A 15,218-nucleotide genomic window follows, 5' to 3' on the forward strand; every position below is an offset into this window, starting at 1 on the left:
ATGGTGATATCTTCCTTCTGAGAGCTGGACTTCCTCCAGGAGAGCACAGGGACTCTGGGTCACTGACCCCACAGCACTGACTAATTCATGTAAATATTTGTAAAATAGGCAAAGGGTTAATTAAAGTGTCACTCGTGCAACGAGAAACTCACTAGACAAAATGTTCTTTTATTGTAAAGATCCCTGAAAGTGGCCCCTAAAGACCCTGACATGACATACAGATCCGGCACAAAATGCATCCCCTAGCAACAAGCATGATTAAGCCCTATGTGTTCCAGTACACAGCAATGCAAAAGTTAATTGGTTCCACCCCTTAGGGGCTCTACCCACATGGCTGCAGGTCTTCACCTATATTATTTCACCATTGAAAGTTGGCTGCATGTCAGTGGGTGCAGGCCACTCTGGGGACACACAGGAAAGAGGGGCATTAAAGAGCCCAACTGGGCAACTAAGGGGTTAACAGACAAAGTAACATCCAAAAGAGCAAGCCTCTACATACTGTTATTGATACACACAAACAAGACATACTTGTTTGCATGCAAACACAGGGGATTGTGGGAGTTGTAGTTTACAAACAAAAGGCTTGTAGGAGACATACCATTGTCTCCCCCTCCCTTGCTAGTTTCTCCCAGTCAAACATCTGGGGAGGTCTGATTTGAGTTTACAAAAATTCTTTTAGAATACAAACAAGGGAAGGGCCCCTATGTCCTCCAAATTTTATCTTTTAGGAGTGTCCACTCAGCTGAGACACACAGTACTTACCCGCAGCACCGAGGTAGAAACACTGCTGCCCCCTACAGGCCACAAGCAAACTACAGACAAGTGCTGCTCTTGGGGGCATAGTCAGAATGTTACTTTTTGGGAACATGCAAATTTTGCTCTGAGGGGGCACACACAAGCCCAGTTTTGTGGAGAGTCCACCTGGCTCGATTGTGCCTGTGTGCCAATCCCCATTGCTCTGGTCCCGATGAAAATTTGCACGAATAAAATGGAGGGGACAGGGGCGACTAATAGAGTTGCTTCCTGGCCGGTATTTTACTGGCCTGGTCAATAAAAATTATGGTTGATCCCAATGTTATTAAAGGGGTGGTTCACCTTTAAGGTAACTTTTATTATGTTATAGAATGGCCAATTCTAAGCAACTTTTCAACTGGTTTTCATTATTTATTTTTTATAGTTATTTGCCTCTTTCTTCCCACTCAGCAGCTTTCAAATGGGCGTCGCTGACTCCCTTCTAAAAAACAAATGCTCTGTAAAGCTACTAATTTATTGTTATTGTTACTTTTTATTACTGATCCTTCTATTCAGGCCCTCTCCTTTTCATATTCCAGTCTCTTATTCGAAAAAAGGCATGATTGCTAGGGTAATTTGGACCCTAGTTACCAGATTGCTTAAGATGCAAATTGAAGAGCTGCTGAATAAAAAGCTAAATAAATCAAAAACCTTCAATAATAAAAAATGAAAACCAATTGCCAATTGTCTCAGAATATCACTCTCTACATCGTATTAAAAGTTACATTAAAGGTGAACAACCCCTTTAATAGGGAAAAAGTAAAATATATAGGAAGACTGGTATTTTTTTCCAGAAAAGATGACAACCCTAGCGACTAACGACAGTGGGCCTTGGATGTAAATCCGGCCCTGGTCACACAGAATGTTGCTCGAAGGGGGGGCACGCAGAGTGTTGCTACGGGGAGAGGGGTGCTGGAAAATCCGCAGTTTCCTTCCCAAAAATGGTGCAGAGAATGAGAAATCCCTGGAATGATCCATGCCAGTCTCTGAATTTAAAGGAAAAGTTAACATACAATAACATTTTGAGTAGGCTGAACACAGCCGGAATCAGATTCTTTCCAGTTGGTTTTTATTTAATTTGAGGGTTAATCTCATTTTGGCACACGCTCCCCTCTGTCTGATTTTCTATCAAGGCACTGGGTGAAACCCTGCCATGTTGAATCGATATACATTTAAAAAAAGCCATATGAATGGTAAAATCGCGATTGAGGGAGCTCAGAATCAATTTGTAAATACCCCCCCCGGTGCTTTAGCAAAAAGCATTAGTGATGTGAATGATTTACAATGTGCTGATCTATAAATAAAACATAATAATAATTACATGATTCTCTCTGTACTTGCTCTAATCTCTATCTCTTCCTCTCTCCAAGCTGTGTTCACTCAGTCCGTACTGACTCAGAATCTGTGTTTGGGGTTCTTCCCCCCCCCCCCGATGATTGGTAGATGCCAAATTTCTGGGAGTTGAGATCTTGTTCCTCCAGTCTCAGACATACTGCTCTTTAGATTTGTTTATTGTTTGTAGTCCTTTTGTCAGTTGGTGGGAGTATTGAGTGGGAAGGGATATGATGAGTTTTTTCAGGAGACACGGTTTGCCCTGGGTATCACTGTTCCGCAAGGATTTATGTGATATATCATCGGGCTGCTGTTCTGTAAGTGTGCCCAATAATAAATCACTTATCCCTGTCCCTGCTCTAGTCTCTCTATTCCCACTTCCCTTCTCCCTATACCTGCTTCAATCTCTCTCTTCCTCTCACTCTAATCTTTGTACCTGCTATAATATCTCTTGTCCTCTCTTCTCTCTGTACCTGCTCTAATTGCTATATTCCCCATTACCCTTTGTCTGCACCTGTTCTAACCTCTCTCTTCCTACTCCTTCTTTCTCTCTGTACCTACTTTAATCTCTCTCTTTTTCTCACTCTAATCTCTGTACCTGCTCTAATATCTCTTGTCCTCTCCCTTATCTTTGTACCTGCTTTAATCTCTCTTGTCCTCTCCCTCCCTTATCTTTGTAGCTGCTCTTATCTCTATATTCTCCATAACCTTTTCTCTGCATCTGCTCTAACCTATCTATTCCTGCTCCTTTCTCTCTGCATCTGCTTTAATTTCTCTCTTCCTCTAAATCTCTAATCTCTGTACCTGCTCTTATATTGCTTGTCCTCTCTCTCTCTCTCTCTCTCTCCCTTTCCTCTGTGCTTTAATTTTTATATCCCCCTTACCTTCTGTCTGCACCTGTTCTAATCTCTCTATTCCTCTCCATCTCTAATTTCTGTACCTGCTCTAATTTTTTTATTCCTCCCTCCCTTCTGCCTGTGCCTCCTCTAATCTTTCTCTGCCTCTCTTTCCCTTCTTTATGTACCTTCTATTATATATCTCTTCCTTTCACTCCCTTCTCTCTGTACCTGTTGTAATCTCTGTCTTCCCCTCTCCCTCCCTTTTCTTTGTACCTAATATAATCACTCTATTCCCTTTTACTCCCATTCTTAGTATTCTACTGCATTTTACGCCTGCTTCCCATGTCTCCTCCGACACATCAGGGGCATGTCCTCTCCATTTCCCACAGCATCATAACCCAAGGCATTGCTGTCTTCTGGGTTCCCTGTTGCCACATGATTTATGTATATACAGCTCTTAGCAGCTGTGCAAGGTTCTTGGCCTTGGACTGGGTGGGAATTTGAGGCAGGATTCTTGTTCTCACCATAGCTAATGTTTTACAGTCCCCAATAAACAGCCGTGAGATTTTCAAAACATTTCAGAGAATCCTCTTCTGATCCTCTGACCTCAGAAGAGCTCTACAAAGCCATGTGCCCCCCCTCCTGATTCACCAGCATGGGGGTGGCAATATGTCCAATATGGAGGAAACTGAAGGCAGAATGTAAGCTGTTTGGAAAGAGTTCCACACAGTCACGTTTTAATGTAGCTAATGTGTAGCACGGAGTAAGCTGCTATAAGCCTGTTATTTTGGTGCTCCCCATATTAGTGACTATATACGATTCTCTACAGTCACTGTCTTACCTTGATATGTAATTTCTGTAACTTCTGCATAAGTTACGTAAGCTTCTAGGCAAATCAGGGTAGTTTTTCAGAAGTTACGTAAACTGTGTAAGTTTTAACTACATACGGAATTTATGCAGTTGTGTCAGTTTTGCAAAGCGCTTGAGCCACCCTACGCTGAAGATTTCAATGGGCATGGGGCAGTACCGCCTCTCCCCCCGATGGCGGCCCTGTTTGGCTGATACCACATGGAGAGAATTAGAGAGAGAATTGGCCAATACCTCTCAGTCATATGGGGGAATTGGCTGATACCGCAGAGTGCAGAGCCATAATTACCCTAAATGTTTGTTAGACTTTATTTTTCTTGTCCCAAAATAGAACAAATATGATTTGCTCATAACGACCCATGTCAAAGCAATAGCATATAGAAGGAGTTATGCCCTCCTGCCTATGGGGTATATGGCAGTCAGAGGGCCTGTGCTCACATGCTGTCCCTGCCAGTGCCACAATCCACACCCAAATTTCTCTCAATCTCTCTCTCTCTCAATGCCTGGGACAGGAAAGTCTGAGGAAGGAAGCACACAGATCTCCGACCCGTGCATGAGTCTCTCTGAGGGACCCCCTGGCACCTCTCCAGCTCCCCCTCCACCTGGGACACTCACAGCTGCAGCTCCTCACTCACTCCCTGCAAGGGATTCCTCCAACTCCTGTTTCTTACTGTTCTTTTTATAGTTTTTATTTTCCAGTTCCCCTCCCAAATATTTCAGCTGCCTGCAACCATGTTCCCTGCCCACATAATCCAGTTAGACAAATACAAGAGGTCCTCTGCACTCAACTGATTATCAATATATAAAGGACTTTGAAATATTTTGTGCCTTAAGCTACTAAAAATGCCTTACCCTTTAAACAAAACAGGGATTGTTTGTCCATATAGTAACGTAATAAGTTAGGTTGAAAAAAGACACACGTCCATCAAGTTCAACCTTTTTTTTTAACCTGCCTAACTGCTAGTTGATCCAGAGGAAGGGACTAAGTTTTACCAAACTTATGTGCTGCTTTTATTGGTCACCAGTGGGATCACCTAACTATAGCTGGAAAGGGTGGGAGCTACAACAATTATACTGGCCTCTGCTCCTGTATACAATAAAACAAACAAGGCAAAGTTTTGCTCACCACTAATTTTTAAAAACACACAATCCAATTCCTGACACCTTCACTCCTCTCCCTAATACCATCACTCCCTCCCTAATACACTCACTCCTCTCACTGCTCTCCTGGTACATTCATTCATCTCCATGCACTCCTGATACATTCACTCATCTCCCTTTAACCTGTTATCCAGAAAGCTCTAAATTACAAATTACAAGTCCATCTCCCAACGCATCCTTTTTTTGATAATAAAATCTAATACTACTATACTACTTAAACAGTACTTTGTACTTGGTGGTAACTAAGCACCATGAATCCATATTGGCTGCAATCCTATTGTGTCTATTTAATGTTTAATTGATATCAGACTTTAGGTATGGTGATCAACATTACAGAGATACTTTTTTTTGGAAAACCCCCGGTCCCAAACCTTCCTGGATAACAGATCTTATACCTGTACCTGATATGGGTATTGAACCTGGGCATAAGGATAATAATATATTACCTATTATTGTGTTATGTAAAGTGAAACACATTTTCAGGATTTATGTTTTCTGCTTAAACAATGTCCCCAAGTTACACAACTATGGAAGATATGAGTGACTTTCTAGGCCAATAAATTAATTATACTAACCTGGCATTACCTTAGCGCCCATATATAGGCTTATACTAGAAAACAGGTTTCTGTTGGTTGATACCTTTGACCCCCCTTGAAAATTTTCAGCAGATGTCTATAAATTGCGCATTAAATTAGGGGGCAGTCAGTTGGAGCTGCTTAGGTTTGGAAAAGGTTAGCAGAAAGAACATGCAATTTGCCTCCCTGTAGAGGCCCTTAATTATTTCCCTCTTCCTGCTTCCAGCCATGGTGGCTGTTGATCTGATTTATTCTGATTCTGTATCCCTGCTGTATTGCCATACCTTTTGCCAGGGCTGCATGGTACCCAAAAACACAGGAGTTTTTATTCCTGCCCTGAATGCAGAGTACCAGGGGGCTCAGAACTACAGGGAGATACAGGACTGTGCAACATAATGGATTTTCTCTTTAAAGGAGAAGGAAAGGCTAAAATGAAGTAAGCTTTATCAGAAAGGCCTATATAAATACACCAGTAAACAATCAAAGTAATGCTGCTCTGAATCCTCTGTCAAAAACACAGCTTTCCTTTCCTTCTATTGTGTACACATGGACTTCTGTATCAGACTTCCTGTTTTCAGCATAAACCTCAAGGGCTAGGGCTTGAGCATGCTCAGTTTGCTCCTCCAGGCAGAAAGTGGAGTTTTGCCTCCAATAACGGATCAGCTGGAAATAAAGAAGGATGGGTTCAGGAAGATCCGTCACATTGAGGAGCTGTGCAGCATGGCAGATCCACTCACTGTCCTACAGGAATGGGAATCAGATGGAGCTGCCTTTTTTAGGGGCAGATAAGGAGGCCAGAGAGAAATGACATAAACGGCCCTGCTGCAGGGCATCCGGATGTGGGTTGGTCTCAGGGACCTTACTTCAAAGCTTAAGTCATATGATTAGTGGGCTAAAAGAAAAGGAATGGAGGAAGTTTGGGAGGAGATAGAGGAATGACACTGGATACACACACATCAGCTAATAATGTTGATGTATCAGAAGACAGAAAACAATACACAACTTTTAGAGAGCCCCATCATACATACCAGTGGTATAAATACATACAGGGCTGCCAATGAGAAGGGGGGACAGGGGGGGACTGTTGTCTTGGGCCCAATGAAATCTTCCTCAGCTGAGTAACGTCAACTTTATGTAACTTCGGCAAAAACTGCTTACAAACTTATGTAATGCCCTTATCAAGCAAAGGACAACACAGAGAAGCTTGACAGGGGCAAACTCCACTGACCACCAATGAATTAAAAAACTTCCACTGACCACCGATTTATTGTAACTCTTTATGTGAACTACTTATTATAGAGTAATCAGCTGTTTATATTGGGAGCTCTTTACTAAATTATATGAGTATCTCCTATAGGAACTTTTCAGCAGTGGAATGACTGGTTATTGGGCCCCATAGCCAGATCATTGGTCCTAGTGATGGACGAATCTGACACATTATGCTTCAAAGAAAATTGACGAAATGCATTGAAGTCAATGGGCAACAATATTTTTTTGACGCATGCCAATTTTTTTTTCACCCATTTTCGTGGCGAAACCTGGAGAAATATTCCGCTCATCGCTAATTGGGCCCCTAAACATTTGCAATTTACGATATTACTTTTGTAGAAACATGTATCTGGCAACAACAGGCAGAGCAGTGTGACAAGGGCAGGTAAGTGAGTAGGTTTTAAACTCCACTGCCCCCCAATGAACAGACTGTTAATTTGCAAATAAATTAATGGAACTCTTTATATGAATAGCTTATTATAGAGTAACATCAGCTGTTTAGATCACATACACAAGGGGTCTCAAAATTTCTAGGGACTATTCATGCCGGGCCCTTCTGAATATTGCCCAGTCTCTAAGAACTAAGCATTTGCCCCTCATCTGCCTCTCCCTATCCCTCTGACCCTCTCTTCCTTCTGCCCCTCCATCTGTCTGCTCCATCTCTTCTTTTTGCTCCATCTCTTTCTTTTCCTGTAAATCTATCTGTATCCATATTCCTTCTAACAGCCACTTTGGACCTGGATCAATCTGTATTAACATTGCCCACATTGCACCTCGCTCTCTTCCCATTCCCTTATAGCAGATGCAATCAGTTCCTCACCACCTACTATTTAGATTGTAAGCTATGTAGGCAGAGACATGCATTGATGACATCTAACATAGGATGGGCATTCAAATTATGTCTTCATATTCTATTTTAGAAATGTATACTTATACTAGGCCAGAGGTACTGTTTTCCTTAGGTCAATTATAACCAAAATGAAACATAATACAACTTGAAGAACAGCCCAATGCACACCGTAAAGGGGTTGTTCACCTTTTAACTTTTAGTATGATGTATTGTATTTCTCAGTAAATCTGACTCCTGTGCTTACATCCTTTAAGTACTTATAACAAGTTGCTTTAACACATTTCCCTAATTTTACATTTGCCGTGATTTTACACACTTTTTTTCCTGGCCCCTGAAAATGTAAAATGGGGGTTCAACTGTAGTCATTCCCAGCCCAAAGAGCCATGGAGCAGCTGGAAAGAAAGAATATTTCAGTCTGCGTGGGACCCACACCCCACAGCGCCCCCTACAGATATAGTGCAGTGCAACTCACATGTGGCCCAGGGGACAGGAAGAGGTGCTGGGGAGTGCCTGCCTGATGACCCCAATATCACTTCCTGTTCAACTAATTTAGCAGTGATGCTTCCAGCTAAAATGAAGACAATAGAGGGGAAGGGGCTGGGTGTCCCCTGTGTCTATCCACCCAACAAGTACCTGCAGCATTCCTTAGCAACTGGCCTGACCTGACACAATACTAGGAAAGCACAGAGGGGTCAATAGCCTGAGAATGTGAGGTTAGTCACTTGCTGCATCTGGCGCAGGCACCTGAAGGTTCCACAGCTGTACATGGCTACAGTCTTTATCTGTCCATGTGTGCATGGGAACCTGGGTATAAGCACAGTATACTGTATATAACAGTACTGAGTATCTATACCCTGCTCACCCACTATGTATAACAGTACTGAGTATCTATACCCTTCCCACCCACTCCCCACTCTGTACAACAGTACTGAGTATCTCTACCCTGCTCACCAACTCCCCGCTTTGTATAACAGCACGGAGTATCCCTACCCTGCTCAAACACTCCTCACTCTGTATGACAGTACTGAGTATCTATAACCTGCTCACCCACTCCCCACTCTGTACAACAGTACTGAGTATCTCTACCCTGCTCACCAACTCCCCACTTTGTTTAACAGCACGGAGTATCCCTACCCTGCTCACTCTGTATAACAGTACTATCTATACTCTGCTCGCCAACTGCCCGCTCTGTATAACAATATCTATGTCCAACTGCCCGCTCTGTATAACAATACTGAGTATCTATACCCAGCCCACCCACTCCCTACTCTGTATAACAGTACTGAGTATCTATGCCCAGCCCACCCACTCCGTACTCTGTATAACAGTACTGAGTATCTATACCCTGCTCACCAACTCCCCTCTCTGTATAAGATTACTGATTATCCTTACCCTGCTCACCAACTCCCTGCTCTGTATAACAGTACTGAGTATCTATATCCCACTCACCAACTCCCTGCTCTGTATAACAGTACTGATGATCCCTTCCCTGTTCACCAACTGCCCACTCTGTATAACAGTACTGAGTATGTATATCCCGCTCACCCACTCCTCACTCTGTATAACAGTACTGAGTATTCTTACCCTGCTCACCCACTCCCCGCTCTGTATAACAGTACTTAGTATCTATTTCCTACTCATCAATTTCCCACTCTATAGAACATTACAGAGTAACGATATCCTGCTCACTGCTCTGTATATCAGTACTAAGTATCTTAATCCTTCTTACCAACTCGCCTGCTCTCTATCCAAATAATTTATTGATGGGTATGTAGGGAGGGGAAGCAGCACCTCCCCGTGGGATGCTGGGGAAGTGCATGTGACACTGTGGCTGCTACAGTATAGTGTCACAGTCAGTAGTCTGTACAGGGCAGTGCAGGTGGATATTACAGGCTGTGGCTTTACCTGAGAGTCCCCGACACCTCCCCATACACAGTGGCAGGCTTGCAACCCTCTCTGAAAAGATTGTTGTCACATTTACACAATGTTTCTGCATTCCAGAACATTCATTAAAGACTCATACTGTTTGACTAGTAGTGATATCTGTCAGACATGGGACCATATACACCCAAGAGCATGTACCTCTATCAACCATGGAGTGCTGCTACCTGTAAGGGGCTACAGTTCGGTCTGTGGCCATTTAATATACCATCTCCCCCCACATTAGAGAATGGGGGTATATTTAGTCACACAGGGAGAATAGTTGCACAGAGGGTGAAAAGACCACATTGCTGCCACAGGCTTGGGGTAACAGAGCTACCAATTAGGGGTAGATTCTGAGCACTTGTCCAAATATTATCCCTAATGTCCATAGAGCTGAACCAGTGGGTGTTGTATAATCTTTGTACAGTGCTGCTGCATAATTTGTTGGTGCTATACTCATTCTATATAATTTAATATATCTTTCACCTTTCATGATCCAGTTCTGTCATTTTATGTTAGCAATATGTCAGCACAAAACACGTGAGTGGCCCCCCACACACACAGGGGGCTGCCCTGTACAGCAGTTAGGGGTAGATTTGGGGAGAATTCCTATTGGTTCTCATTGACATTTCTGGAAGATCAGTTTAAAGGTTTAATCTGGTGAGATAAGGGGTTCAAACATGTTCTTCCCTGGACTATGGCTGAATCATCAACCCTTCTATTCTTGCATTCACCCCTTCCACTTGCACTTTGCCCTTCCTCATTATCACCTACATCTCCTCAGACTTACATTCAGACTTTAGGTGGCCATACACAGGCAAATTTTAGCTGCTGATTTGGCTCCTTCAGTCCAAGTTGGCACCTGTCTGTGTATGGGGCTTACTGACCAATATCTGGCCACAAATTCCAGATATCGATCGGAAAGTTTTAAAAATCTCATTGGGTGAAGACTGCATTGGCTCGTTGATGTGGTGCTAGTTTCAACAGCCTGTCGTTTGATCTGATATCATTCACCTAAAGATGGGCATATTTGTGTAAGAACTGCTTCTTTATTGACCTTGCCAAGCAAGCATACCTTCCAATATATAGTCATGTTTACATTCTAATGCTTGCCTCTCCTCATGATCACTCCCACTACAGGGGAGCCATACGTGCTTATATTTGGCAGATTGGGCAGTTTGGCCAATATTGACCATACTAGGGATTATTTGAGCAAGTCTAGCCAGTCCCACTGCCCATGAACTCGATGCCATGAATCTGCACTGAGGAGTAAGTGAAACGTTAAGGGCCTTTGCCCGGGGTAGCAGCTAGGCTGGGGGGGAGGAGGGAGGGGTGCCTATGTAGGGTAGGGTTTTTTTATTAAGGGGTTTACTTCTCCTTTAAGCCCAACAGACCTTAGTTAGAAAGCAGTCGTTTCTGGGGCACTGTATCAAATGCTTTGGCAAAATCCAAATACATCATACCTACTGCTCCTCCACTCCAGCATCTTACTTACCTCATTATAAAAAGCAATCAGATTTATTTGACATGACCTATCCTTCGTAAAGCCATGCTGATTCCTGCTCATAATGCCATTCACTAAGACAAAAATTTGAATGTGATCCCTTAACAAGCCTTGAAATATTTTTTTTTTATAAATTCTTTATTTTTCCATGTTCACATCTGCATATCACATCCAATATGTAATTGTTCATATTCATTCTTTTGTATCATATATTATTATTGCAGCAAATCAACATATATACAAAGATACAGTTCTGTGTCATGTGCATGAGTAACAAGACCAATAACATGAAAATATAAGAACACAAGAAGATAAGAAAATAGAAGGATTATGCCATTTGTTTAACAAAATGTGATTCAATATGTTTTTGCTTTAAGAAAGTTACAGGTAAGTATAAGCAAGAAATAAGAACGCATCCATACATTATGATGTGGAATGGAGGGGAGGCCCGCCGGGTCCACAGAGAAGCCCCAAATAATGGGAATTGAATTAATACATAGGCATCAATGCCTTGAAATAATTCCAATAATATTGGAATGACTTCAGCTTTCCTCCAATGCATAGGTACCATACCAGATTAAAGCAAATCTGAGTAAAGCATAAATAGAGGCCAATCTAAAACAGAACTAAGTTCTGATAGTACCTGGGGGTGTATGCCATCTGGCCCTTGTTCACATTCATTTTTATTTAAGCTTTATGAACCATATCCCGAGTCAGGCACTGACTAGATTGAGCTGAACCATCATTGCAGCTACGAAGTAAGCCTGGGAACTCTGACTCCTCTATTGTATACTTTGAAGAAAAGGACTGATTTAGCAAATTCACCTTTTCTGTATCTGTTACAACCATACTGGTATCATTATTTAAAAGAGCAACACTGTCAACCGGAATATTTTTACTATTAGTATACTTAAAAAACTTGTTGGGGTTAGGCTTAGCCTGAGCAGCAATTTGCCCCACACACTTGTAGTTTTAAATGCCTTCTTTGCTATTAAGTTCTTTACCTCCATATTGAGCCACATATCATGGTTATTGGTGCTTCTACATTTGCTTCTTAAGAGAATAAATTAAATCCAGTAACTTTTTAATATAATTTTAAATGACAACCATTTCTGTTCTGTCTTTTAGCAGAAAACATAATGTCCCAATCTATGCTCTGAAGGGCAGCCTTTAATGAGCTAAAATGAGCTTTTCTTAAATTCAGGGTTTTTGTTGCCCAAGGGTATATTTGTTTTTTGCACCAGACATTAAATTAGATCACATTATGGTCACTATTACCCAGGGGATCAATTACTTGCACATTTGCTATACGTTCTGAGTAATTAGAGATTACTAGATCCAGTATAGCATTTTTTTTTCTGGTTGGCTCCTCAACAACTTGTATGGAAAGAAACGAAAGGAGGAACCGGCACACAGGAGCATAAGCAAACGGGGTAAACCACTTACGTGTTTCTTGCGTCAAATGATACACAACATTTCGGGGGCACGCCCCTTTGTCAGGTGATGTTGCAGACAGTCTATACAACCCTTAAATAGCCTGCTAGGCCCTCCCACCGCATAGAAAAAATTACAAAAAATTCAATGGTACAATAAAGTCCAAAATACACAAAAAAAAAAAACAGTCCAAAAAGGTGAAAGAAAATTGATAACTTGCACTTGAAATATTATCACACATATAGAATATTACAGGGTACAAAATTATAGGCTATTACCTACTGCAGAATATTCAATTCAGCTGTTATCTGCAAAGTAGAGAGATACAGAGTTAAATATCAGGAGTCAGGACTACCAAAACAATGTATCTATACTTGTTATCAGCTTAGGTACATGGCTACAATGTACTATATTATAAATAGCAAGTTAAATTGAAGTCTTCATTAAGTCCCTTTGGTACTTGCGTTTGAAGTAGCCAGATCCAGTAACTTTCACGTTGTAACAATTTTTGTTTTACATTCTGTCCTCTCTTAACGAAGGGGCGTGCCCCCGAAACGTTGTGCATCATTTGACGTAATAAACACGTAAGGGGTTTACCCCGTTTGTTTATGCTCCTGTGTGCCAGTTTCTCCTTTCGTTTCTTTCAATTGGAGATCGGGGAGTGCCGTCTCCCTAGAGGACTGTGCACCAGGCAATCAAACAGAGGAGGACTAGTGAGTGCGTTCACACTGTTCCTCAACAACTTGTGCCACAAAGTTATCATGCAACAAGTGTATACATTTTTTCCCATTAAAGGGATTCTGTCATGATTTTTATGGTGTTGTTATTATTTCTAAATTGCACTGTTTACAATGGCAGTACTGTTGCTCCAGTCAATATCAGGGTAATTAAAATCCCCCATTGTCATAAATTTCCCCAAACTAGCAGCCTTTTCTATTAACATTAAGAGTTTAGCCTCCTCCTCACAGGCACGGATTTGTGGAAAGCCCATCTAGGCCTGCTAACCACACCCACATTGGTTCAAAAACACTTGGAGATACAATCATTTTTTAAACTTCCCATGCACCAATCCCCATTGCTCCAGTCCAGATGATGAAAATTTGCGTGAATAAAGGGAAGGGGACAGGGGCGACGAAGGGCAGTGGGCCTAGGGGCACCCACTATGTAAATTCGGCCCTGCCTCCTCACTTACATTAGAGGGTCTATAGCATACTCCTATAATTAATTTGCTGGAATCTTTACAATCAGTGAATATCTCCATCCATAAGAATTCTGCCCCCTCATTTTCTAATATCACCTCCTCCTTTATATTAGCTTTTAAATCCTGCCTAACAAACAGACATACCCCTCCCCTTTTCTATTGATGCTGCCCCTCTGAAACAAAGTATAGCCACTGATATTAACTGCTCAGTCATGAGACTCATTTAGCCAGTGTTTTGGCAACACCAATCACATCATATGTTGCCTCCAGAGCCAGCAATTCCACCTGATTGTACCCACCTTGCACTCAAGCCCCTGTCTCTTGACCCGCTCATACTCATACCCATTCCACCTCACAAATTCCCACCATATAACATTAGTGTTAAGCCAGCCATACACAAGAAGATTCATGTTTTTGACAAGGTTGCCAAACTAGTGGCTCTTATCCTGATATGCCCAATGAACAAATGCAGTCCTTGCTTCAAAAGGCTTTTTAAAACCTGTCTGATTGATATCTGGCTGCCAATGTATTCCTCACACCAGTGATCCCCAACCAGTAGCTCGTGAGCAACATGTTGCTCTCCAAACCCTTGGATGTTGCTCTCAGTGGCCTCAAAGCAGGTGCTTATTTTTAAATTCCTGACTTGGAGGCAAGTTCTGGTTGCATAAAATCAAGGTGTAATGCCAAAAATAGCCTCAATGTAGGTTGACAATCCACATAGGGGCTGCAAAATGGCCAATCACAGCACTTATTTGGCACCCCAATAACATTTTTCATGTTAGTGTTGCTCCCCAACTCCTTTTACTTCTGAATGTTGCTCATGGGTTCAAAAGGTGGGGGATCCCTGCCTCACACCAACAGGAGCAAAGCAGATATCAGCCAGAGAAGCCCATCAGAGGTGAAGAAACGGGCAGTCAGATTGAGGGCCCCATCAATGAACTGATGCAGTACTTGATCCGACTGGATTTTTTTACTAGCCTGACCAAACTTCTGGCCGACTTTCGGCCGGATATTGGTCCGGGAATAGGGTTGCCATCTGGCCAGTAAAAATGTTGCTTGATGCCAATGTTATTTATAGGGAAAACCCACAAAAATATAGGAAAGCTGGTATTTTTTTTCCAGAAAAAGTGGGCAACCCTATGGACCAGAAAGCCCTGGAGGACCCCATACAATGCCCAATTGTAGACAGCTTATATCGGCTCCTGTATGGGGAGCTTTATAAACAAACTACATTTCCCAGAAAACCTTGCGTAAATTAGATCCCAGACGCACTCTTCCGTCCCCGTGTCCCGCCATCTTGGAAAGGGCAGGAGCTTTCTGCTTAGTAAGGCATTGCCAATAATAATCCAGTCTATATCTTGACACACTGGAGCAATGACACATAATGTCCTATCCTACCCCTCCTACCTCAGTGTTTTTCACCGGTGATCCTTTTGCTCGCTTGTTTTTCTTTTCCACACCCAACATGGCG

At 42.2% G+C, this 15,218-nt stretch overlaps 1 protein-coding gene across 1 annotated transcript in view; it reads right to left on the minus strand.

Annotated features, from left to right (window-relative positions):
* Positions 1-15,218, minus strand: part of LOC108701997 (traf2 and NCK-interacting protein kinase) — a 1,005,599-nt gene that overhangs the window by 764,379 nt on the left and 226,002 nt on the right. The window lies entirely within an intron of this gene.

This window comes from Xenopus laevis, chromosome 9_10L (assembly GCF_017654675.1).
Source record: "Xenopus laevis strain J_2021 chromosome 9_10L, Xenopus_laevis_v10.1, whole genome shotgun sequence".
Taxonomy (NCBI): domain Eukaryota; kingdom Metazoa; phylum Chordata; class Amphibia; order Anura; family Pipidae; genus Xenopus; species Xenopus laevis.